Source organism: Thunnus albacares, chromosome 5 (genome assembly GCF_914725855.1).
Source record: "Thunnus albacares chromosome 5, fThuAlb1.1, whole genome shotgun sequence".
Classification (NCBI taxonomy): domain Eukaryota; kingdom Metazoa; phylum Chordata; class Actinopteri; order Scombriformes; family Scombridae; genus Thunnus; species Thunnus albacares.
The window spans coordinates 24,236,190-24,260,419 of record NC_058110.1 but is presented as its reverse complement, the minus strand read 5'-3'; the positions used below and the strand labels follow the sequence as shown (position 1 = coordinate 24,260,419).

Sequence of the window (24,230 nt, the reverse complement as noted above, 5' to 3'; positions counted from 1 at the left end):
AAATATACTATATATCAATATCACAATATAAAATGACATCTACTACTACTGTGATCAAATATTTTTGCCCGTATTGTCCTCTTCATCTCCTTTCCTCACAACAAATGAACAAACTGTTCAAACACTTTTATGTCTAAAATGTACAATATAAATAAAATTTATTAGCAATAAAAGAATTAGTTTATTATTTCATAACTATTAATGAACTAATAATGAACCTCAGAGATGTTAACTTTTTGTTACCTACCTTTCCTAAATGTTTGCACTGCCATAAGTGACAAATACTGGAAATGAGCTGTCGTTTCGTGTCTGAGTATTTCAGTTTTTGCAAAAAGTGTTCATAGTTTTTAGTGTGTGTTTAGAAAATGAACAAGATGTGGTATCACTGTTTGTTTCAGCAGGGACGTGAATGCTGAAAAACAGGAATTAACCCATGTTAAAAGTCAGGTGTGAATGGTCAAATGTGGGTCAAATGCAGGATTTAAGGTGTAAGATTAAAAGGTTGATATAAAGGTTGTTAAATGAAACTTGGTGGAGTTGAGGGAGAATAAAAAAGGAAGGTGTGGTTAGTGTGAGAGAACAGTGTGTCACTCTAAAGGTGTTTTTCTCACAAGATAATTGCATGCAGACAAAACTCAAGCTCTTCACTGCTCGAGCTGTAAGGAGAAAGAGCACTTCTTTTGCTGATGCGTGTGTGATGAGTGTGTATGTGTGTGTGTGTGTGTGTGTGTGAATAAGCTGTGAGACTTGCTTAGTGGGAATGGGACATAATTGGCTCACAATAACCCATCAGTGTGCAGTGTGGTCTTAGTGAGAAAACATCATCTTCTCCTCCACCTCTACTTTCCTCCTCGCCTCCTTCCTCACGCTCTCATTCTCCGTGGTGACAGTGAGGGAGCAGATTCACCACATACCCCCCCCCCCCCCCCCCCCCCCATTTATTTGCTCAGAGTCCAAAAACTGCACAGCACAGGGAAAAAAATGATGGTGGAGGGAGGGGTGGAGGAGAGGAGGAAGAAGAGCGAAAAAGAGGAGAGGAGGGAGCAAGGGAGGGAGGTAGATACACAAACATACACTGCAGATTCAGCTGCACACACGTGGATAGGACACGCACCCATGCACTGCACACACACACACACACACACACTCCTGGTGGAGCATCTAAATCACATTAGCTGCCTGCCTGCCATCCATCACTCCCACAGACAAAAGCACATGCCAGAGAGGCAGGGAAACTGCATGGCAACATGCATAACCACCCACAAACAAACACACACACACACACACAGTCACAGAGCAGCCGACACACCTTGAAACCAGACGACTGTGCAGTAGAAAGCACTCCCCTCCTTACACACTATATTCCCCAATCAGAAATCAACTTGCATCCACTTGCATGCACATCACTGTCAGCATCCATCAGCCATACATTCTGGGATCCACTGTTTCGCATCTGTGCTCTGCTGTTGCTGCTCCGTGCGCTTGCAAACTTGTATTAGCATCAGAGAAAATCAACAATTTCATGATAACATAATGGGGGGGAAAAGGAAACATACCATGGTTGCTTTAAATATTTAAAGCAGAAGGAGCTAAGCAGGCGACATCTTGAGAAATCTTTTTTTTTCTGTCGGTATCAATCTTCTTTCCCATTAGAGGGGGGGTGGGGCCCTTATCTAACTGTGTGTATGCATGTGTGTGTTTGTGTGTGAAGACCCAAATGTTTGTTGGGGGTGCCTCTTATCTTGAAGATGGTGCGGGTGCATGTCAGTGGGGTGCTCCTTACCTAATGGGATGCATGGTGAGTTTGTGTGTGTGTTTTTTTTTATCTAATGGGCTGTCTCTTGGGTGAAGTAATTGGCTGGTAAGACGTAGGGGGGGAGAAGAAGAAGGGGAGAGGAGAGGAAAGGAGAGGAGAGGAGAGGAGTTTTTAGGAGGCAGAACAAACTTGACGTGTGCTCCATACATTATGAGACCATATGGTGCCCACTGTGCAGCAGGAGCAGGCAGAGCTCCACAGCGCAGCCCTCATCCACTCGTCTATCGAGCCAGTCTCTCGGCTCCCACTGTTCTCCCTCCCTCCCTCCCTCCCTCCCTCTCTCCGGCTCTGTCTGGTTAACTCAATAACATCCACAGCCTCCTCTCTTAACTCACTGTTTTTTTTTTTTGTTTTGTTTTGTTTTGTTTTTTTACTGGCAGGGAAAGCAAAGAGGAAAAAAAAAAAAAAAATCTCAGCCTTTCTCCACCTGCTTCCTCTCATCCAAATCGACCGGCTCTGGCTCTCGTCTCCTCCACACCTTTCCCTCTCCGTTGCAACCCCTCAACTCATCGTAGGGCTTAATCCGAACCAAAAAGGATTACTTCAATCGCATTAAAATCTGAAAAACTGATGGTGCTCTGTGTATGCGCCATCTCGATGATGACAGGCATTCAGACTGTGTTTACACATGCACGTGTGCAGGACAAGAGGGAGGGAAGATGCTGAAATCACTTCTACATCCTTACTAGATTGCATACTTGGGGAGCAGCAACAATTACAGTAGACAGCACTCCACCACGCTGTGTAGTTAAGAAATTGCTAATGACCGAATGCAGCTGCAAGCCCGAGTGTCTACGAGCGTGCACGCACGATCAAAGCAGCGAGCAAGAGGGCTGTTCTTTTAGTTGGCTCATGAAATCATTTAAAATCGGCCCACAACACACACACACACACACACACACACACACACACACACACAACCCCCCCCCCCCCCCAGCCGTTTGATGTGTAATGAGAGAAACCATTAGCAGTAAAAATGGGCTCTCCCCGCCCCGCCGCTCAGCAGATCTTAGTCAGAGCCACAGTTACGTGTCTATTTATACATTCACTCCTCTTTGGATTTTCTTCTTCTTTAACAGGGAGCAGTTTGTGCAAGTATGGCACACATTCAAGAGGGCTGCATTCCTCCTGCCTCCTGCCCTCCTCTCCCCGTGTCTTCTTCTTCTACTGCTCCCTCTGTCTCTATTCCCATCCCCCCTCTCTGGCTGTCTCCTCCCTCTCTATACCCTTCCCCCAGCTCTTTCCTGCTCTGTGCCTCCCTCCCTCTCATCATGCTATATGCAGCAAGGCACAAATTCATCGGGGGGAACGAGAGACAGCAAAGGAGAGCTGGAGATAGAGAGGGGGGTTTGAAACGGAGAGAGATGGCTCGGACTGAAAGAGAGCAAAAACAAGTTGCGGATGACAGACTAACAGGGAATGAAAGGAAGAGGAAGGGGCGAGTCAGATAAAGAGATAGAGAGAGAAAGTGAGAGAGAAGGGGGGGGGGGGGGGGGGGGGGGGGAGTGAGGGAGGGGTGGGTTGGTGGGAGAATGGCGAGGAGGAGGAGGAGGAGTAGCTCTCGCTACAGCGATGGGCGTTCCTCTCCCAGTTCCTGCGAGGTCAAAAGTTTACAGTGGTTTTAATTTCACCTTTCCACAGCCAATCAGAACGCGTCTCCGGCTGCCAGGGGGAACTTTGACCCACTCGGAGAATTTGACTGTAAAGATCTGAAACTCGCCTCTGCTTCTCCACCAACTCTCTTGTTTTCTCCACTCTCTACTTGTTTTTTCTTCTTTTTTTTTTTTATTATTCCCACCTTTTTTCAAGCAGACACCCCCTGCATGTTTATTTGAAAGTCCTTGATCACAAAGGGCAAAAAAACCCGCAGAAACTCAGTTGTTGTTGATCTAAGGGAATAGTGAGAAGGAGGAGGGAGAAAAAAAAAAAGGAGCCTTTATTGTTTTATTTTTTGCATTTCAGTACTTTTCCTTTTCTTTCTGAAACAGATGCCACCTAGATGTTGTGTGGGTCTAAAAAACCATAAGATCAACAGCCTTCTCTGTCGAGGATGAACAATGCACGTCGCAGCACTGACACAAGAGTCCACAGTCCATGTTCACGCCACTTAATCAAAGCAACATACATATAAATACTCACAGACCAACTGCGGAGACACGCCTGCTTGCTGCCAGTGTGCTGAATACTGGGTGTATAAGCAGCCGTGTGTGTCTGTGTGTGTGTGTGTTTGTGTGAAGGCACAAGTGTGTGTGTGTGTGTGTGTGTGTGTATGCGCAGGCATGTGAGCGTGGAGAGAGTGTAAGTGTGTGTCTATGAAGGGGGAGGAGGCTGCAGTTAGATCATAGCATCAGAGAGGGGAAGGGCGGCTCTGCAAATACAGCGAGCAGAGAGTCGGCATGGCTGGCGACGGTAAGTAGAATGGCTTCAAGCCTCTTGTAAAGAGACTAGACTGGGTATCTGTGTGTGTGTGTGTGTGTGTTTCTATAGCCTCTTCATCACTGTCTGTGTGTGTATGTGCGCATTTGATTAATTAACAGCCACGGTCACTGAAGAAGCTCCCTGTTGTTCTATTCTCCCCACATCAGCAGCACAATTGCCCCCACCCTCCTTCTTCCTCCACCTGACTGCGATAATAAGGCACACGCAGGCGCACACACACACACACAAGAACACACATCCTCAAGAACACACATATCCTCAAGAGAGCAGCGGGCTGTGAATCTCACAAGCATGTGCAGATGAGGTGTCGACAGAGCAGACTCCCGAGACGTGACGAGATGTACGGCCACCTTCCACCTGTAGCTGACTCTCTCCTCACAAACGCGGCGCGTCCATCGAGCTCTCCACCCCGAATGTTTGAAACGTCACATAAAATGAACTATTTGTTACAATCAGCTGGACCATAAGGATATTCTGTTTTTCTTTTTGTCAACAAATCCCTGAAAAGAACAATGAATTGTGTATCCAAACCTAGATATAGCTTGTTTTTCCTGTTCCATAGAGCTTAATTGTTGTCTAAAAATGATTAAAAACACATCAGTGAGCCACACTGTTTCAGTGGGTGACATGTTTCTTCATCACGACGAACACGGGCACTGTAGTTTATTTTTAGTTGCTCCCACATACATCGTCCGGCTGCTGTAAATATTCACTTGAGCACCAAATCTGCCACTGAAAATATTCCCCAACAAATGCAATATTTCCTTGTGTTTGAGTACAAAAAACTACAATGTCCAGCTGTTTTAGGACATTTGTTCACCTTTTTTGAAAATGAAAGTATAGAGTTGTGACCCTTTTACATCTTCAGTACGAACCAATGGGTTTTGGGCCGTGAGCCAGAGACAGACTGGGGGAGACGGACAAACACATTGTTGGTTTTGGTCTTTTCATGAGATTTGTTGACAGTGAGAATAATACAGAATATTGCCCCCCTTATCCTCCAAATGCATAATTTAGTTTTCTGTCAATTGCTGTTTCTTAAAAGTATCCATGAGGAGAGTTTAAGAAGACTTTTATAATATGATATATTTCATACAATCTGGTCTGACTGAACTGAACAGCAGGTGTGGTTAGAAAGTTTCCTGACTTCTTTTCCTTGAGCTTGATGGAAAAAAGTCTCGACATCAAGACGAGACGTGGAGGAGAAATAACGCTAGCTGATTAATTAACCGATTGACAGATAATTAATCAACAACTATTTTGACAATCAGTTAATCACTGAAGTAATTTATCAAGGAAAGTTGTCAAACATTCTCTGGTTCCAGGTGCTCAAATGTGAGGATTTGCTGTTTCTAATAACAGTGAACGAGACCGGGTCAAAACCTGGTATATGTCTGGACCAAGTATGAAAAACTAGAGAGCTTTTATTTGAAATGACGGATACAGGAAGTGGTGACACGTGGCAACCAAGCCCCCAGGAAGTGCACCGGGCTTTGACTGAAGCCAATTTGACTCAGGGCCTTTCTCAATACCAAGTATGCCAAGTTTGGACTTGGCAAGTTTGACTCGGGAGTACAAACTTCTGAGAACGATCATTCTGCCTGCTGACAGCAGCAGCTCAACTTCAACACGACTACCTGACTGTTACAAAATAATCTCAACTCAAAGCTCAACTAAGACTTTTCTCTCACAGAAAATAACCTCAATGACGGAGAGATGCAGTAAATTATATTATTCAGTCTGTAATGTAGCTTTCATAAAAATCCAAACTGTTATGTAGCTTAATGAAATAAAATGAAATTTAATACAGAATGATCTGATCATGATTTTTCATACATTATATTTATTGAAATGTGGTGATATCTGTACATACAGAGCCCCAGAGGCAGCGCTGTTGTTCTGTCCAGTAAAAACATGAAGCTTCACTTTACATTCAGATAAACTAATGTGGCAGCTACAATTGTTAGATTTCATCTCTGAGACCAACATTCATCTTCCAAAAGGAATTATATCATATATCAAAATGCTACAGAGACATTAGAGCAGTAAATTACCAAAGAGCTGCACAGATCGGTTCATCGAATCATTTTCTCCCTGGATGTTGATCATCTCAGCAGCCAAGATGGCAGGCTGGTCCCACCTGCCCAGCGGTTCCTCACATCTCCGAAAACGTTGGAGCCAATTTCCAAGTAAACTGACCACGTATTGGGAATCTGAATGGTTACACTCTTGCCTGAAAAAATATCACTGACATTCAGTTAGGAAAGAGCAAAGAACAGATTTTCTTTTAAAAGATGATTTAGAGCAAGCTCAGGTAGCTTTCGCTGTTAATATTTGCAGGGTGTCCAGCAAACTATAATGCAAACTCATCCAAAAAGTACTTGGATAGAAATACAACTTCCAACAGACAACCGACATGTAGAGAAGTGTCTCTCCCCTGAGATTTATGTTTTCACAACCACCAGCCATTAAAACACCTTCAGTGTCTCAAGTAGAGAGATCGCCTTACATCTCCCTCTTTCTCTTTAAGTGGAGGTTTCATCCATCTTTCACTCACTGCTTCATTTTCTCCTTTTTTTTGACCAGTTCTCAGGTCAGATGGAGGAACAAAGCAACGAAACAGAGTCACATTCAGGCAGAGTTGATGTTGAGTGATGGTGAAGGTATGAGAACACATTGAAAGCATCTGATGGCTACTTTTCAAAATTATTTGAAAACTATTTTGACAATCAATAAATTGTTTGGAGACATTTTTTTAAGAAAAAAAATGTCGAAATTCTTCGGCAGTCAAAACATCCCAACATAAGCGCTTTAACCTGACTAAGCTGCTATAGTAAAATGCTCTACAACACCTTGCCTGAGGGAGAGAGGTCATAGTGTTACCCCAGGGTTTAAGGTTACATCGTAAATGGACTGCTTGAAAAACACTTGAAACTTAACAATGTCAACTGCATTGCCCATTCTTCTGCTGCCTCAAATCCCCCCCCCCCTCCTCCCCCCGGCACTAAAACCAAAAACCTTTCTCACTCTTTCTTTCTTTTGCTCTTTTGTGCAGGAGGAGCAAACTGAAAAAACTGTGAAGCAGTGGAAAAACGAGCATCACTGTGTCCCCAACCCTTATCCAGGACCTTCGGGTTTGTTATGTTGTTAAATACAAACTCGAAAAGCGCTAAAAACAAACAACACACTGCACAGTGTTTGTCATAGCACCATAATCACACAGCAACAATTTGCCCCCCCACCACCCCCGTTAACTCCTCCGGCTATATTTCTGTTCTTTTGTGCAGCTGAAGTGTGTCAGGACAAAGGTTAAATGCAGAGCGGTCACAAATTAGTCCTGAGTAGTCAAGAGTTGAATATATGTGTGTTTCTGAGTAATGTGGTGTCAAAGGGACAAGTAAAGCTTCACACAACATATAGCAGATGGGAAGAATAAAATCTGTAATGACAAAAACCGACCTGTCAGTCTGTTAGCTTTATAACCAGTCTACTTCTACATATGTTTAACCATTCTGGACAAGGTGTCATTAAACAGCCAAACTGTTCTCTGAAATAGCTGAAGTCAGAGGCGAAACAAGACGCTCTCTGTCATAGAAACTGGTAGGATTATAAACAGGAGTTCCTGCGTAATGTAATATTTGCTGATGTTTTTGGAGACAGCAGAAAGTCTTCAATCAGCTCCAGTCGGGTGATTTAGATTCAACTTACTCCAGACTTTTCATTTAATAGTTAAAAGCCTCACTGTTTCCTGTCAAGACCCGTAATGAAGTCCATTCCTCTTTGGGATGTTTTAAACTGACAAAAAAACAAATGAAAAATCTGAACTTGTTGAAGTTTGACTGCGCAACACTTTGGCCTATATGGGAAAAGTACACATAGCTTTCAAACCGTATCCTGTATGTATTTTTAATGAGCACCTATATGTATAAACTTTCTCTGAAGTTAAAGTCTCCCTCCACTCAAAAACGTGTTTTTTTTTTTTCTTGTTCCCTCTGTTGAATGTTTGAGCTTCAGTGAGCAGAATGATGTATGTGCAGAGTTTGACACTAGAAAGCTGCTGAAGTGGGAAAGTTTCTCTGTGCTCACCGACAATCTGAATTAAAGAGGTGTATCTTACGAGCGTGATTTGTGACATCACAACTAGTTTGGAGCCAGTCGAGGGTCAGTACGCCACTTACACGAGTGTGATGTGGAAACTTGAAGCCTCCAGTGCACAAACACTGAGAATTGACTTTACAGTGAAGTAGGAGACGTCTTGTGTCCGGCAGTTCAGCTTTTAAAATGAACAATATTTATAGATTCTGGATTTTTTTTTTGATGGAGAAGGTGGAGATGTCATTTTAAACTGAACATGTCAGACACAATTTATTATTCCAAGCAGAGGAGTTTTATATGTCTGATAACATTGTCTGGAGGGGATCTTTAAGGCTTTTGAGTGAGGGACAAAGAATATGTTTGTTTACATATTTTATTTCTGCTTTTGCTCAATGAATTTTCTTTCTCTTTTGTTCAGATCCACAGCTGTCTGCACCTTAAAGCTGCAAATGATTGCATGAATGATGCAACAAAGTCATTTTTCAAGCAAAAATGGTAAACATTTGATGTTTCCAGGTTTTCCAATGTGAGAATTTGCTACTTTTCTTGGTTTTATATCATAGTAAAATTGAATATTCTTGGGTTTTGGACTATTGGTCGGACAAAACAAGACATTCGATGATGTCACCTTGTCCTCTAGGATTGTTTGATAAGCATGTTTCACTGTTTTCTGATGTTTTTTAGACCAAACCAAAATCATCTGCAGATTAATCAATGATGAAAATCATCATTAGTTGCAACCCTGCTGCACATAGACTGTGAAATTATGGTAAACCAAAGTGCTTTGATAACTGGAGGTGCTTTCTTTTACAATTCTGTTCTTTCAGATCAGCGAGTGCCATCCCTGATATCGGATTTCTACAACTTAACCCTAGGATAGAGTTTGCCTCAACACAATGCAACATCATTCGGAAACACACTACACCGGCCGACCAAATTTGCACAAGCGCAGATTCTTGATAGATTACTTTGTAACGTAAATGCAGTAACTGTATTCTTCATCTCAAGTTCATTTCAACGGAGCATAAAATCAGAAATTAGGATAACCCCCCAGAGTTGTGAAATCCTCTCTGAAGCTGCACAAACACTTCGCAGAGACAAACTCATGAATCTTTCACTTTAAAAAAAAAAAACATCCTTCCTAGATCATATTTCATCTTCTCGCTGGTACCTGTCTTTTATAGCGGTGCTATTTTAGGTCTGAATGCCCGCTAAACACCTGAGCACACCTGGCCAGTTGCCGTGGGCGCAGACTTCCAGACTGTACACACACCAGTCAGATCATGTGAAAGAGTTTCCCAACACTATAAAACCTTCTGCACAATACTTTGTTCTTTGCTGAACACCACTGACCAGAACTAAAGGTCGAACTAGAAGTGTCCTCCAGGTAAATTATTAATGACTTGTTTTCTTTCCCTCCCCCCTCTGCTCCTCTGCCCTCCCTCTGTCCGTCTCCTCCCCCCTTTCTCTCGCTGTGATTGTTGTTTTCTCACTCTGCCTCCCTCTCATCCCGTCATCTCCACCTTCTCCCTTCTCTCCACCCTCCCTTTTTTTTTTTTTTTCTCTCTGTCTAAGTCTAGTATGGAGATGGTGTTATTTTTAGCCCTGGTGAGATAGGGAGAGAGATCGTGCTGGGCTAACACATACTCTCCACAAGGCCTTACTGGAGACCTGTCACGGACGTGTGAGAGAAAAGCGGTTTTCAGTTAACACATACAGTGTGCATGTGTTTCCACTGTGTGTTTACTGTAGTATCACATAAATATTACTAAGCTGCTTTCCTTCTCATACACAGAAAAGTCCCCTTGATAACAGACCTCCATCCTGCTTAATGGTACAATACCTGATGCAAATGTAAACAACAGGCGGCATCACCACCAACAACATTCAAAACTGGATTAAAACTTGACATCACTCCAAACTGAATCACAGTTCTTCACATTTAACAACTACATTGAAGTTATTAATGTTTTCTGGTACTGTTTACGTCAGTAATTTTCGAAACAATGGAGTAAAACAGGCTAATGTTTTCAACTATGACTGGTTAAAGGTGCAGCGTGTAAGATTTATTGGCATCTAGCGGGTCGGACTTGGCAGAAATGGAATATAATATTCATAAGTATGTTTTAATTAGCGTAAAATCACGTGAAAATAAGAATTGTTGTGTTTTTATTACCTTAGAATGAGCCCATTATATCTACATAGGGAGCGGGTCCTCTTCCACGGAGGCTGCCATGTTGCACCGCCATGTTTCTACAGTAGCCCGGAATGGACAAACCAAACACTGGCTCTAGAGAGGGCCTTTCACGTTTTTCCATGAGTTTCGCAGCCACCGTAGGTTCTCCTACACACTTGGAAGGGGGGGGGGGGGGGTTATCAGTTGGTTGCTGCACACTGGTCCTTTAACATTTCTTTGTAGCTGAAATCGAAGAACTTAGCAATGTCAGGTCGAGATTCTGCTGGTGCGATGAGACATCTCCAGTGTGATTGGGTTTGAAAAGTTGTCAGTTAAGAGGACTTTTGATGTGAGATGTTCCAGAAAAGCAACTTACCATCTTCTCCGGAAATTTAGGACTCTTTAAATTGATTTCCTGCTTTTTCAAGATTGTCTCTGAGGTATGCAATTTGTTTTTTTGTATTATCTAAGCGGCTGCAAGAGTCTCTGTTGTTGTCTTAATTAGCGCCGATACAAGTCTTGAGCTCTTGATCTGCTCCGACGAAGTTTTAATCTTCATTCACCAGACTTTGGTATGGCAACTCTGTTACTTATAATCAGTCAACCATGTTAGCATCGTTAGCCTTTGTGTTATCAGTTTACAGGATGGATGAACCGGATTGTTTTACGCAAGTTTTACACCAAAGGTCGTAGGTTGCCATGCATCAGTCAGTGGATAATTTAGCCACATTACGTTATTCTTACAGGTGCAGAATAGAATACGTCCATAGCTGCCAGCACTGATGATATTGAATATACCTAAAATGTATCTAATAAACAAAGATTTGACTTCAAGTGATATTGAGCAAAACTTTGAATCCATACAAACTGAGTGTGTGACTTAAAGAAGAAAATTTACTCTTTCAAGTATTCAAAAGGTATAATATTAAAATTAGACTTAAAAAAACAAATATATTTACAAAAAAAACATTAAACAAACAATCAAAAGGTTACAATTACATCAAAGGCTGTTTCTGGCAGGGGTCAAGCTTTTAAAATAGAAAATGTGTGAAAATACATTTATCGGTCTTCATCTAGAAATATGTTGAATATCAAGTGAGATGTTCCTTTTCTAGTTTCCTAAGCGGTATGAATATATAGTTGTAAGCAGATGCTACTGAAACTATCACAGAGTAAAACCCTGGCAGAAACACAGAGGACTCATGCTTTATCCATTAGAGGAGCAGTGGGGAAGCTGCCTTGCTCAAAGACACACTGATTTGCAGTGGCTGTGGCTTTTCATTCGAGTCACTATGACACAGCACCTCTTTAATTTGTTGTTATTCCTGTTGAAGCAGGATATCAGAATGGAAGAGGTAGGGATCATGAAAACCAATCTGATTCAGCAGGAGTTTTATTTGATACAAAAATCTGTGATGCTTTTTTTTTTTTTTTGGTTGGTTTAAATTTAAAATATATTACACTGATCTCTAAGATGTAGACCTAAATTATAATTTGAAAATAGGAAAAATAAGACAAAACGTATCTCTTTTAACTGAATGCACAGCATATTATGATGTAAAAAAAAGTAGCTAGCAAGGTGAAAAACATTTCTATTTTCCTCTCAATACTTCAGTTATCAGTTCAAATGGCTGCGCCCACACACACACACACACACACACATTTGTCCAGGTTTTCATAAGTCATGTAGCAAATAAGTGGAGAGGAAAAGGCAGCATTTTCCCCAACACACTACATCCAAATATACCAGGGATGTCAACAGTCTGTCAGTCAGTCTTGCATTAGTCGGGGCTTGATCAGTTCAATAAACATCATCAGCGGCCTTCTAGATCTGCAGGCGAGCCGAGGCCGCTCACCTGATGGTTACCTGAGTGGGCAGCCGAGTCCGACAGGAGATGATATTTCATCCTGGGCAGCGTGTCTACAGCTGACTTGAGACACAGCGAAATGCACATATATGCAGCGAGAAGCAGAATGAGAGGAGAACCTCGACACGAGTGAAGCCTTCCTTTGGGTAAAGTCTGATTTTCTGGATAAACACCTAAAAACATGCAAACAACAGCTATGAAAAGCCCCCAGAAGAGAGATACACAGGAGAAACCAGAATCTTTGTCTCACATTGCATCAAATCAATATTTAAATTCTGGCCCCCTTTTCCTCCAAAGACAGCATGCAGATGTCACTGTCTGTTTATTATGACACAGATCTCACAGGACTAACAGATTCATTGTGAGAGAGGGAGGCAGTAAAAGAAAATGAGCGGGGTGAGGATGTGTGTGTGTGTGTGTGTGTGTGTGGGGTGGAGGAGGAGGGTGGGGGGTGGGGGTGGAGAGGAAAAGCTGATTCAACCAAAGACGCTCCCTCTGCCTAAGCTGAGGCTGATGCACCGAGGGCTTCTTTCCACTTTCCACAGCTTGGCAGAAACAGATGGGTAAAGGTAGTAACTCCGCTTAGTCCCCGTCCACAGCAGAATGTGAAATTCAGCAGTTTGACTAGAGCCTGAGCCTGCGTCTTCTCCGCACGTCATGTTCACCCTTTTCAAAATCCCCTTAGTCATATGTGGCACTGAGGAATTTACACATCTCTTACACAACAGCTTCATGGGGTTAAAGGTAGTGTTATCACTTACTGAGCCAGAATGGGGATTAAGCAAAAAATGACATGACTATAACTGCAGCGAAAATAAATGTATGTCTGTTAAAAAAAAAAAAAGTCTTAAAAACACTTTTAAAAAGCCGGAACTGATCAGAAATCACTAACACCTGAGTGTTTATGGAAGGTATCATTATGTAGAGTATGTTGCAACTGAGTTTGACAGGAGGAGATACCGATAAACAAGCACCTGTGACATCACAGTAGCAACAGCGTGACCTCGGAGGGGAGGCGGAGGGGCAGCCAATCAGACGAAGCCTGCTCGGCCGGGCCCGCTGCTCCACACCAAGGTGACGAGGTGGGGGTGGCGGACCTTGGAGCGCTCTCCCCCGCTATCCTGAGATGAGTGATGCTGCTGCTGGTGACACTGGAGAGGGGAACTGGTGGATGGAGATGACGATGTGTGTGTGTGTGTGTATATATATATATATATATATATATATATGTGTGTGTGTGTGTGTGGTGGGGGTAGAGTGATATAGGAGGTGTGGCGGCCGAAGGGAAGGCAGGACGGGAGTGAATTAAGTTGAGGAGGTGGTCACGTAACAGCTGGGTTCAGGCAGAGTTTAAGCCACTCGCTCGCTGTGCTGCAGCTGGTAACATTTACCTCAACTCCTACCTCATAAATGTTTGTGTGTGTGCGTGTGTGTGTGCACATGTGTGTGTGTGTGTGTGCACAGGCACGTAAAGGAGCTCTAAAACGCATTAACTAAGCCTGGATTTTTACAATGGAAAATAAGTAAAAAAACAGAACTCCCCTTCTTAGACACACACACACCCCTGTGAGGACCCCTTCAACAAGCATCTATTACCTTTCAGCAAGGAGAAACGTGAAACTAACCCCCTCCTCTTCCTCCTCTTCCTCCTCCTCCCCCCCCCCAAACCAAAACCCAACCTTGTTCTGCTCGGGGCTCACGAAAAGGTGACAGATTGTGTTTTTCTAACTCTCCGTTACTTTTAAACAATGATACACACACACACACACACGTCTGCCATCACGTCACAGACCATAAAAAGCAACACGATTTCTCACTGTGCTGCCACAAAATGGTGACTCCATGTAATGCTTTGTGAACGGCCCGCTGAACTCTGCGTGCACCCTGTAGAGGGCAAAACGAGAAAAACAGAAGCAGAGGAAGAAAACCATCGGCCATATTAGGCACCAACATATTGGCTTTACGTGATTTTGGGGCAGATTCAAGAAGTAGCCGAGCGCTTATCCGTAACGGCTGCTGATAGAGGTCGTCTCCTGTCTCGCCTTCCTCGAGCCCCACAGTGACGTCTTCAAATGTCTTATCTTGTCTACAACCAATGATATTCAATATACTGTCCATATTAGAGCTGCAATGATTAGTCAATCAGAAGAAAATGAATCTGGAACTATTTTTTTTAAAGCAAAATACCAAACAATCTCTGGTTCCAGTTTTTTAAATGTGATCGTTTGCTGTTTTCTTTGACATATAAAACAGTCAACTGAATATCTTCAGGTTCAACTGTTGGTCGGACAAAAGAATTTTTAATATTTCACAGACCGAACGATTAATCAAGAAAATAATCGGCGGATGAATCTATAAGGAAAATAAATGTTGGTTGCAGCCCTTTACTGTACAAAGACAAGCAACAAATCCTCTCCTTTGAGACAACTTGGGTTTAGCATTTTTGACTTCACTCTATTAACTGAGAGAATTAACGATTATCAAAACGTTTGCCGATTAATTTTCTTCAATTAATCAATTAAACGACAGATCATTTCAGTTCTACACTAAATTGCAGAATACACTGGCTGACACAGCATTCTTAATTAAGTTAAAAAAACATTTTTTTTGTTTTGTTTTGCATGATTTGATTACATGTCAGTGCTTGTATATATTTTTCCCTCTATTAAGATTCACCAGGCGTTTATCACACAGTCTGATTTTCCTCAAAATTGATATCAATTAATGATGATATCAAAGTTGATATGATCTGGCACAGATTGCAAGCATGATTTTATTAGACCCAATTTCGCACAGTGTGACATGCAATGAACCTGCAAGATTGCTGCTATCACACAGTGTATAGAGGCCTTTGATGTACAATGTGTGCTGAGCTGCTGAGTCCAGTCTGCGCCGGCAAACATGCAGCAGATCCCTCGAGGGACGCTGCAGCCCCTCGGAGAGAATCGGAGAGGATCGGAGAAGAGAGAGAGGAGAGGAGAGGAGAGGAGAGAGGAAGAAGGTGGAAGAAGCCCCAGGTAGACTGAGCAATGCACCATTAGAGAAGGAAAAACACAAAGCCAAGCTCTGCTGCTCGCCTCTTCTCCAGCCACTGTATCCCTCTCTCTCCCACTGACCAGCTAAATATTTTATCAGCTGGCAAAAGAACCTACAAGCCCCAAGGCCAGGGGTTCTTTTTTGTTTGTTTCTTTATTGAAGAAAGGAAGAGAGTGTGTGTGTGTGTGTGTGTATATGTGTGTGTGTGTAACGGGGGGGGGGGGGGGGGGGGGGTGTTTCTTAGAGGGCTGAGTTTGTTCACCGACCACAACGTCACCAAAGTGCTTTTGATTGGTCACTTTGAAGTAGTTCTTCTGTTTCTCTTCTCTCCCTCTCTCTCTCTCTCTCTCTCCCTCTCTCTCTCTCCGTGTGCATCCTATGTGCAGCGCGCTGCTCAGTTCAGACCTGGATGAACGACCTTGAGCAGGCGCGCAGGGCTGTGTTGCCGTGGCAACGAAGCCTCGCGCAACCAGTAACAGCTGGATGCAACAGCACTCCCTGAATTTTAGCGGGAGTCGCCACGTTAATAAAACGACTCTCCACGTCTCCTCCCCCCTCCTCCTCCTCCTCTCCTGCTCGCTCTGCCCCCCCCCCCCCCTCTTCATCTCACATTTACTCACACACATGGACCTTTACTAACACAAAAGAAAGCCTGGTTACACAATGACAGTATGTTTGATATTAATACATAAAGTTATTACTGCAATTAAGTCCTGGGCACCAGCTAATTTTTGCTAAGTTTAACTTGTATACATTTATACATTTAAAAAAAAACATTTTATGCATTTTATGTTTGTTGTCTTTGTTTCACGGTGTTTTTTCTGTTGCTTGCTACACAAACGATTGCCCTCCGGGGATGATAAAGTTATTGAATCTTGAATTGCGTACAACGAGACAAGAAGTGTAGAAGACTAGTAGAGGAGCAGAAAAACACGGAAATCAAGAGCGGACCACAAGTAACAAAACAAAACACAGAGCAGGGAGAATCGCATCGAGATGGGCACTTGACATTCCTCTCACAGAAGAAATGGCTCTCAGAAAAATAAAGCAGCAGAGGACACGAGCTGCACTGAGGCATTCAAGAGAAAGAAAGGAAACAGAAACTGAGAATTTGCACTCAATAGTTACCCTGACAGTGCATCTGCTCATCGCTCTCTCTCTCTCTCTCTCTCTCTCTCCCCTTCTCCGTTTCTCATCAGCTCATCTCTCCAACTGTGTTTTACTTTTATGTGTTATTTCATTATCACAGACAAATGGATTAACTGCTTTTCAGCTCCTTAACTTTAAAAAAAAACACATAGAACATAGATTCTGATGATGACAAAACAAAGATGAACTGGAATTCTTGACAAAATTCTTACATTCAGTTCAGATCATGAGGGATAGACTAATGTTTGCCTTTCAGTCTGAATGGGTCAACACATGTCAGGTGACCAGGTGCCTGTATGACAGAGCACATGAGATTAATAGGTTAGCCGGCTATCTTTGAGCTTAACTCAGGTTTTCTGTTATCATGAAACTGGCTCGCTTTGAACTGGGATGAGTCATCGTGGTGACTTATGCTTATCCAGAGCAGGTTAACTTCAGAGGAACGGATCAAAACCTGTCAACAGCCCGACCACTGACCAATCACATCACTGGAAAAAACGAGTCAGTAAAAAAAAAAAAAAGCAATATATTTTTTTATAGGTCAGTGGAAACATTTTATTGTTCCAGGTTTTCTTTTTCCACTCTGGTTTTAAAACAGAGTTTCTAACAAACGGAGAGATTGTTTACGACACTAAACACAGATGATGATTTTAGTTGCATTTTATCTGTGCAAAGTTTATTTTATCCCCCGAAGTGACGGCTGACAGTTTGGATGATTTTACTCTCTGATTCCATCACTGCAGCTCAGAATAACATGAGACAACTGTGTGATGATAACTGGAAATCAAAACCAAAGATTGTCTCTTATTGGGAAAAATAATCCACACACTGTTAATTGGTTCTCATGATTATAGATGCAACATTTCGTTCAGACCTCATTAGTCATTAACTACGTTTCCATTCTTTGCTTCCGTAGCAGAAACAGTCTGGCATTACTGTTAAGTTTTTTTATGTGACATATTCAGAATGATTCTTCATCATCCAACTAAATTGCAAAAAATACTCTATAGTTAAGTCATACATAATAATATCTACATGTATTTTAAGTCTTAGCCCACTTTTAATATGTGGAAATTATTTCTAGTATCTACATCTTTACATTTCACTTCGTTGAATATGACTTTTTGCTGTCCCTAAAACAGAAGTTTTCATGTCACTCGTTAATTTACAACCCCGCCTCTTTTCACATGAACACGTTCGTAGCTGGAGAGGAAAACCCGGAGTTGACTAGAACTAGCTGATAACCAGCTTTGTGATTCTGGTTGTCCAGGACGGCCAACGTTAGGCTCAGTGAAGCTGACTCGACCGAAGAGAGCCAGACTTAGCTGAACTTGCTTCACGGTACAGGCCCCTGGTTTCATGACTCACTCCAGACTACATTTAACACAGGGCTGAATAGAGAAGGACAATATGACTTAAAATATATATAAACATTAATGGTCAGATTTACCTGGATAACAATTAACGTAACGATAATAATTTGTTCGTACATTTTAAAGTTTACTTTTTATCTGTCACCTATTTTTTCAATTCATCGTTTAGTCTATAAATACTGAAAATGCCAATTATTACTCCAAGCTGATGTCTTTACATCGCCTGTCTTGTTCAACCAATAGTTCAAAACCCAAAGATATCGCATCAAAAACAGATGAAAACAGAAAATTCTCACATTTTGGGGGGAAATTTTGCTTCAAAAACAAATAAATGGTCATTAAATATGAATTTTCTGTCAAGTGACTAAATTGATTAATAATTGTTTCAGCACAAATACATTTTATACATCCCTGCATGTATTTGCGTTCTTATACTGTCTTCTGATATGTTTATGTTTAATTACTGTACAACCAGTTGAAGATTAAAGGCTGTTGGCTGATTGGTTGGATGAACTTCAGAAAAAGACACTATTACAGTATGTTACAATTTCCATGAGTCAAAGATGACATCTTCAGATGACTTTTTTTTGTCCAACCAACGGTCCAAAACACCTAAATATTCCGTTTACTATCACGTATGACAAAGAAAAGCCTTAAATCCTCACATTTGAGAAATGCAACAACAGCAATTTTTGTCAGTTTTGCTTAAAAACTGTATAACCAGTTAAAGATAAAGGGCTGTTGGCTGATTGGTTGGTTGAACTTCTGGTTATTTGCCACTGGTAACTATTGTCATTTTGTAAATGTATATTGTGATATGAAAAGTCAGTAAGTTATGATGTTAGTGATCAGATAAATTTGGTCTGTTGTCCAGTGGTTTGACACAGCTTTGCTTTGGTGCACAACAGTGAACACAGGTTTCTTTGATAACTTTAGGGTCAACAAGGTAATAAAGACATAGTGTATCATTAATGGATATTAGCAGCAAGGGCTGCAACTAACGATTTCTTTCCATTACTACTCCGCCAATTATTTTGCCGACTATTAATATCAGAAAAAGACACTATTACAGTAATTTCCATGAGTCAAAGGTGACATCTTCAGATGTCTTGTTTTGTCCGACCAACAGTCCGACACACCTAAATATTCAGTTTACTATCACGTATGACAAAGAAAAGCCTTAAATCCTCACATTTGAGAAATGCAACAACAGCATTTTTTGTCAGTTTTGCTTAAAAAAAAAGATTATTCGATTATTAAAATAGCTGCAGATTAATTTTCTGTGAATTGAGACTTTTAGCAGCAAATCCTGGCTTTTTCTGCAATTAATTCCACTCTTCTAAATCTCACAGATATGCAAACCTGTTTGTAGAAAGTGATCTGTTTCAAACATTTAAAGAATTTTCTTTGAAGTTCAGTGTCTCCTATGTAGACTCCCAAAGGTACACGAGAGACCACATTTAGAGAACTGAAATTTGAGGTTTAAACATAGTCTGGTATAAATCTACAGTGTAGCAGTGATGTGTGTGTAACTGCAACTGCACCTGCAATATCATATGTGAAGAAATGGTGGAAATTCAGTTTAAAGGGATTTTTGTCTCACGAAACGTTTCACTTCTTATTTCTGCCGATGCTTTCATAGTTTGTAAACAAATAACAATGCAAATCAGAGCAGAAGCTGCTTATTTATGCTTTTGTTTCCACTCTTAATAACTGTTTGGCCACTTGAGTGTCACTTCTCTGCATCAGTGATAGATGAGAATGAGTCAAACTCCCCTCAGGATTTTTTAAAATGTTACTTTTTGTAATAAGCCTTCAGGACTCTGTTTTCCTTTTACACATGAATAGTGACTCTGGTTTCCCTGGCTGTTGGGGCGAGTTGTTTTGGGTGCGCTTTGTTTCAAAGTGGAACTCTAATTCTAACCCTGGTGGAAAAGACGCTCCAAGAACTCATTCAGAAGACATATGTATAGAAAAAAAAAACATAGAAAATAAATGTTCTTAATCCAGATTCATCAAAATGTCACATGACGGAACTTAAATTGTATATCATATAAACTGTATACGCAAAGTATATAATGATGAAATGATGATGAATATTTGTTTTGTAGTGTAACATTTTGGGAAATTCACCTATTCACTTTCTTGCCAAGAGTTAGATGAGAAGATTGATACCACTCACATATTTGCTTATTAAATATGAAGCTCCGACAAGGAGACGGTTAGCTTAGCTTAGCATAAAGACACGAGACAAGAGGAAACATGTAGCCTGGTTCTGTCCAAATGTTAAAAAAAAAATCTGCTTACTAGCACCTCTAAGCTCATTAATTGACACTTGATCCTTTGTGAGTTTAAGTTGTATAAAATCTGAATTGAAAAAATTGTGGCTTTATGGAGTGATATGTGCTGGAATATTTCTTGGCTAAATCTTGTCGTCACTGTGAGGTTGCTAAGCAACTAGTGGAGACTCCAGGAAATCAATGTGCCAGTACATGACCCGCCCATAAAACCACAACTTGTAGTTTCTACACTTTGGGTTTTTGCACTGATCTAATTCTTGTCAAAACAGCAAATTAGTGCAATTGTCAAAATTTCAAATCATTCCTTTAATGTCTGATTTATAAAAAACAAGTCCATCTTAACTGTTAACTGTACTAGTTCATATACTTTTGTTGCTTGGTTTCACTTTTTTTCCATGGTGTTATTTTGGACACATTGACCTGTTATATTGAAAGTGGTGAAAACTCTGAGAAATTATGGTGCTGTGGCACCGACATTACTTCCTGAATTGTCTTGACTCATGAAAGCACGTAAGCTTCCTGCACAACCACTAGAGCAAAGTCGTATCACTCACAGATCAGCAGCACATAAAATGAATGAACAAAGGCAGATAGAGTTGTATTATTAGTCATATATATCATTTTTCAGTCTTTTATAAGTCTTATAAGTTTTATAAGTCTTCTTATGTGAGGAGGAGGAGGAGGTGGTAGAGACAGAGGGGAGAGTCCACTGTAACAAAAGAATCAACAAGTAATTAAGATAATCCTTAACTCTTCAGGATAAATGTGCATCTGTAGTGTTAAAATATGAACTCAAAGCTTTCATAAACTCTTTGTGAAGGACTATCATTAGTATTTAAGTGGAGAGTGGCCTTATGGGCCTCGAAAGCAGCCAAGATGTTTTTTTTGGTTGTTTTTTTGTGGTTTTTTTTAAACGGGATGTGGGTAGTATTTCTGGTTTCAAACTGTTAGCTGCATGATAAAATAGAGCTCATTTGAGTGTCAAAGCTAAAGCCAACACACAAATGCCCCGTCTATCTCCAATTCATTATCAGAGGAGCAGCAGCAAAACATGCCTCCTGATAACTTTACAGACGGGAATGCTGGCTCTGTGGTTTCTGGCTCTGGAGAAGAGACATAAGTGATGGCAAATATTGCCTCGACGTATGCAAAGTCATTGGACTAAGACATTTGAATTCTGCTTCTGTGTTCATATACAATTTAATCGCATTCCCAATTACGTTGCTTTGGCACCACACGCGAGACGCATTCTTAGTCAACGAAAGCACTTTGGTGATGGTCAGTGAAAGATTGTGATGTGGCTTAAATGTGCTTCAAGTCATTGCAGACATTTTTCTGTATTATGCCAAGACCATGACCTTTCTCTAACCTTAATCAAGTGCTGCCAGTGTCCAAACACAACCATGAAAAGTTTAATATTGCTGTAGTTTCTACTATTGGATACTGTACTTCAAGATCGGATATTTTGGTGGGGGAAAAACACAACTAGGTATGTTGTCTATGAACATTTCACTCATACGTTCAGTATCAACATTTTTGCAATTTGCCAAATACTAACAACATTTTCTCATTATGTTGAGAGGAAACGTAATTCAGCCAGCATTAAGTTTCTAACAAAACCAAATTTGCTGTTGCAAATTAGTTGTATATGAATGTAATTTCTGGGAGACAGGGTTGTGCTAGTTTAGGCTAATGTTAGCTGCTGTGTTCTGCTTTTTATTGGATTTTAGGGAAGTTTAAACTCCAGCAACCCCAGCCAACAAGATACCGCTGCAACACATCGGTGATTTCTCATCCTAGAAGCATTTTCTCTTTGTTGTAGCAATAAAAGTGAAAACATGGTTTGAAAATATCAACAAGTATGTAAAATAAGATGCCAAACAGGGTTATGTGCAAACAAAATAAGACTGGAGTCGGTTGGTCCAGCTGTATGTCAGTTCAAACTTAGCCTTCTTATAACAGAAGTGTTTACTAAGTGGAGATTTACACATCACTTAATTAAAACCGGTTGCACCACACAAACTAGTTCTTCCTTGGAAATTATTATAACTAAATATTTGCACCCACAAACTGCCAGGTGTAACTGCTGCGTAAAGTAGATGAATGAATCCATTTAGATTAAATTTTGAGTAAAAAAAAAAGGTAATATGAATATGGTCAACATATTTGACAGTTCACAGTAAAATTTCACAAAAAAAAAACCCAAAACAAAGTATGACTAACTAGTATAAATGACCAATTAATATTGGTTAGGTTAGCATGATCGGATATTTCCTTCTCACAGTAAACTGCATGAACACACTAATTCTAAAAACACACATATCTCCAGGTATACATATATAAATAAAACAATGTCGTACCTACATTCACAAAGGACTGGCAGTTAACTTTATTTTATCTTTTGGCCCCTAAAACGGTTATTTCTGGAAGTTATGTTACAGCTCATGATGCTACAGTGACTTCCTGTCTTATTGGAAGGTACAACAGGTGTTTCTGAGCAAACAATTTACACATTACGAAAGTGTTTACTAAGACTTAAGGTATTTCTTCAGTTTTAATGGTCTAAACTGATAGTCAGTAAATCACTAGTTTGAAATTAGTCACCAAGAACTTAAGAAACCAACTGACAAAACTAATTTTAGCTTGCCATTTAGATAAAATTTTGAGTACTAAGAAAGACTACACACAAATTTGGCCTGATCTTGCATTTCTTTGTATCAAACTTTGACACACATGTAGCTTTAGCTTCAGTCTTTCAGCATAGTATCAAGTATGTCAGCATTAAGTTTAGACCTCTTTTACGAGATTTGCATTGTAAATCTGATGTAAACGTTAAAACGTTTAAAGTCAGCTGGAGACAATGTTTTCTATCAACTCATAGACCTAACATTAGCTTACTTAGCTAACTAGCTAGCCAGCTGATAAAATCTGAAAGTTGACATTTCAGTAAGCAAAACTGGTCGACGGCTAAAAATACACCCGCTATTGTCTACTTCTGTCTGAAATTAAGTACACATTGTTTCAAAAACTTGCAAAAAGTTTGAATGGTAAATCTGCCACCATTATCATTGTACTGTGCGTACGTGTCACTAGTGTCAAAAGATACCTAGCACAAGTCAGCTGCTTACTGTGGACATTACACTCCATCTCTACTGGTCCCCGTAGGTTATATTGCTTTTTAAATTATGTCAAGTAGTGTGAGCTTTCCAGGTGATTTCTTTGTTGTGTGTTGTAGATGTATGAATTTTTCCTTTAATGATTTACTTTAAAGATTGGAGAGGCGGCTTTTAGCAATTGTGAACGTTTTCATACGCGCAGTAATGTCACTGCAGCAAATATTGTCAGACATTTAAGCAGCAAAACTAAAAATTGTAGTTATAAACTTGACAGGACAGAGGAAACTCTCCACTGGAAATTAAACTTTTAGCTTCTGAAATAAAATCTTTTAAACAGCTCTGATGGAGCTCAGGATTTATCAGGATGACAGCTACTTTACTCCAAACAATTTCTCTATATGAATCTAGACTGTGTGCGAGTAACAGCTGACCTTTTGGATGTGTAGAATAACATGGAACATTAATTACCATTAGATCCTGACCGATCCTGTTGGCGTGTCTGGAGATTTAAATAATCAATGAAGTAACGCTGCTGTGCCTCGTGCGTAAATGCACACAGCGTCCCTCTGTTGGGGGATCGCTTCAGTTACTTAATAAACTCAAATTTTGTGCATGTGGCGGGTTGATAGTCAGCACCCCCACACCCCCAACTGAAATCATGTTCCTGCCGCTATGATCAGGCGTGGGGTTCTCCACCACTGGACTGGAGATGCCCAAGTAAGGGACAGGAGGACAAAGATGAGTGAGATAAAAAAAAAAAAAAAAGGACCCCTCCTCCACAGAGCGAAATCAATGAGAGCTGGTGAAGATTAATTCCTGTTTAACACATCCTGACACATGGGAGAGGGGCCCCAACAACAAC

At 40.8% G+C, this 24,230-nt stretch overlaps 1 protein-coding gene and 1 long non-coding RNA gene across 3 annotated transcripts in view; one reads left to right on the top strand and one right to left on the bottom strand.

Annotated features, from left to right (window-relative positions):
- Nucleotides 1–24,230, bottom strand: part of LOC122982747 (nuclear receptor coactivator 3-like) — a 69,396-nt gene that overhangs the window by 42,173 nt on the left and 2,993 nt on the right. The gene's annotated exons all lie outside the window — the stretch shown is intronic.
- LOC122982769 lies at nucleotides 4,150–8,228 on the top strand. Its single transcript, XR_006403527.1, has 3 exons — nucleotides 4,150–4,225; nucleotides 6,842–6,918; nucleotides 7,311–8,228. It is a non-coding gene; the product is annotated as an uncharacterized LOC122982769 (long non-coding RNA).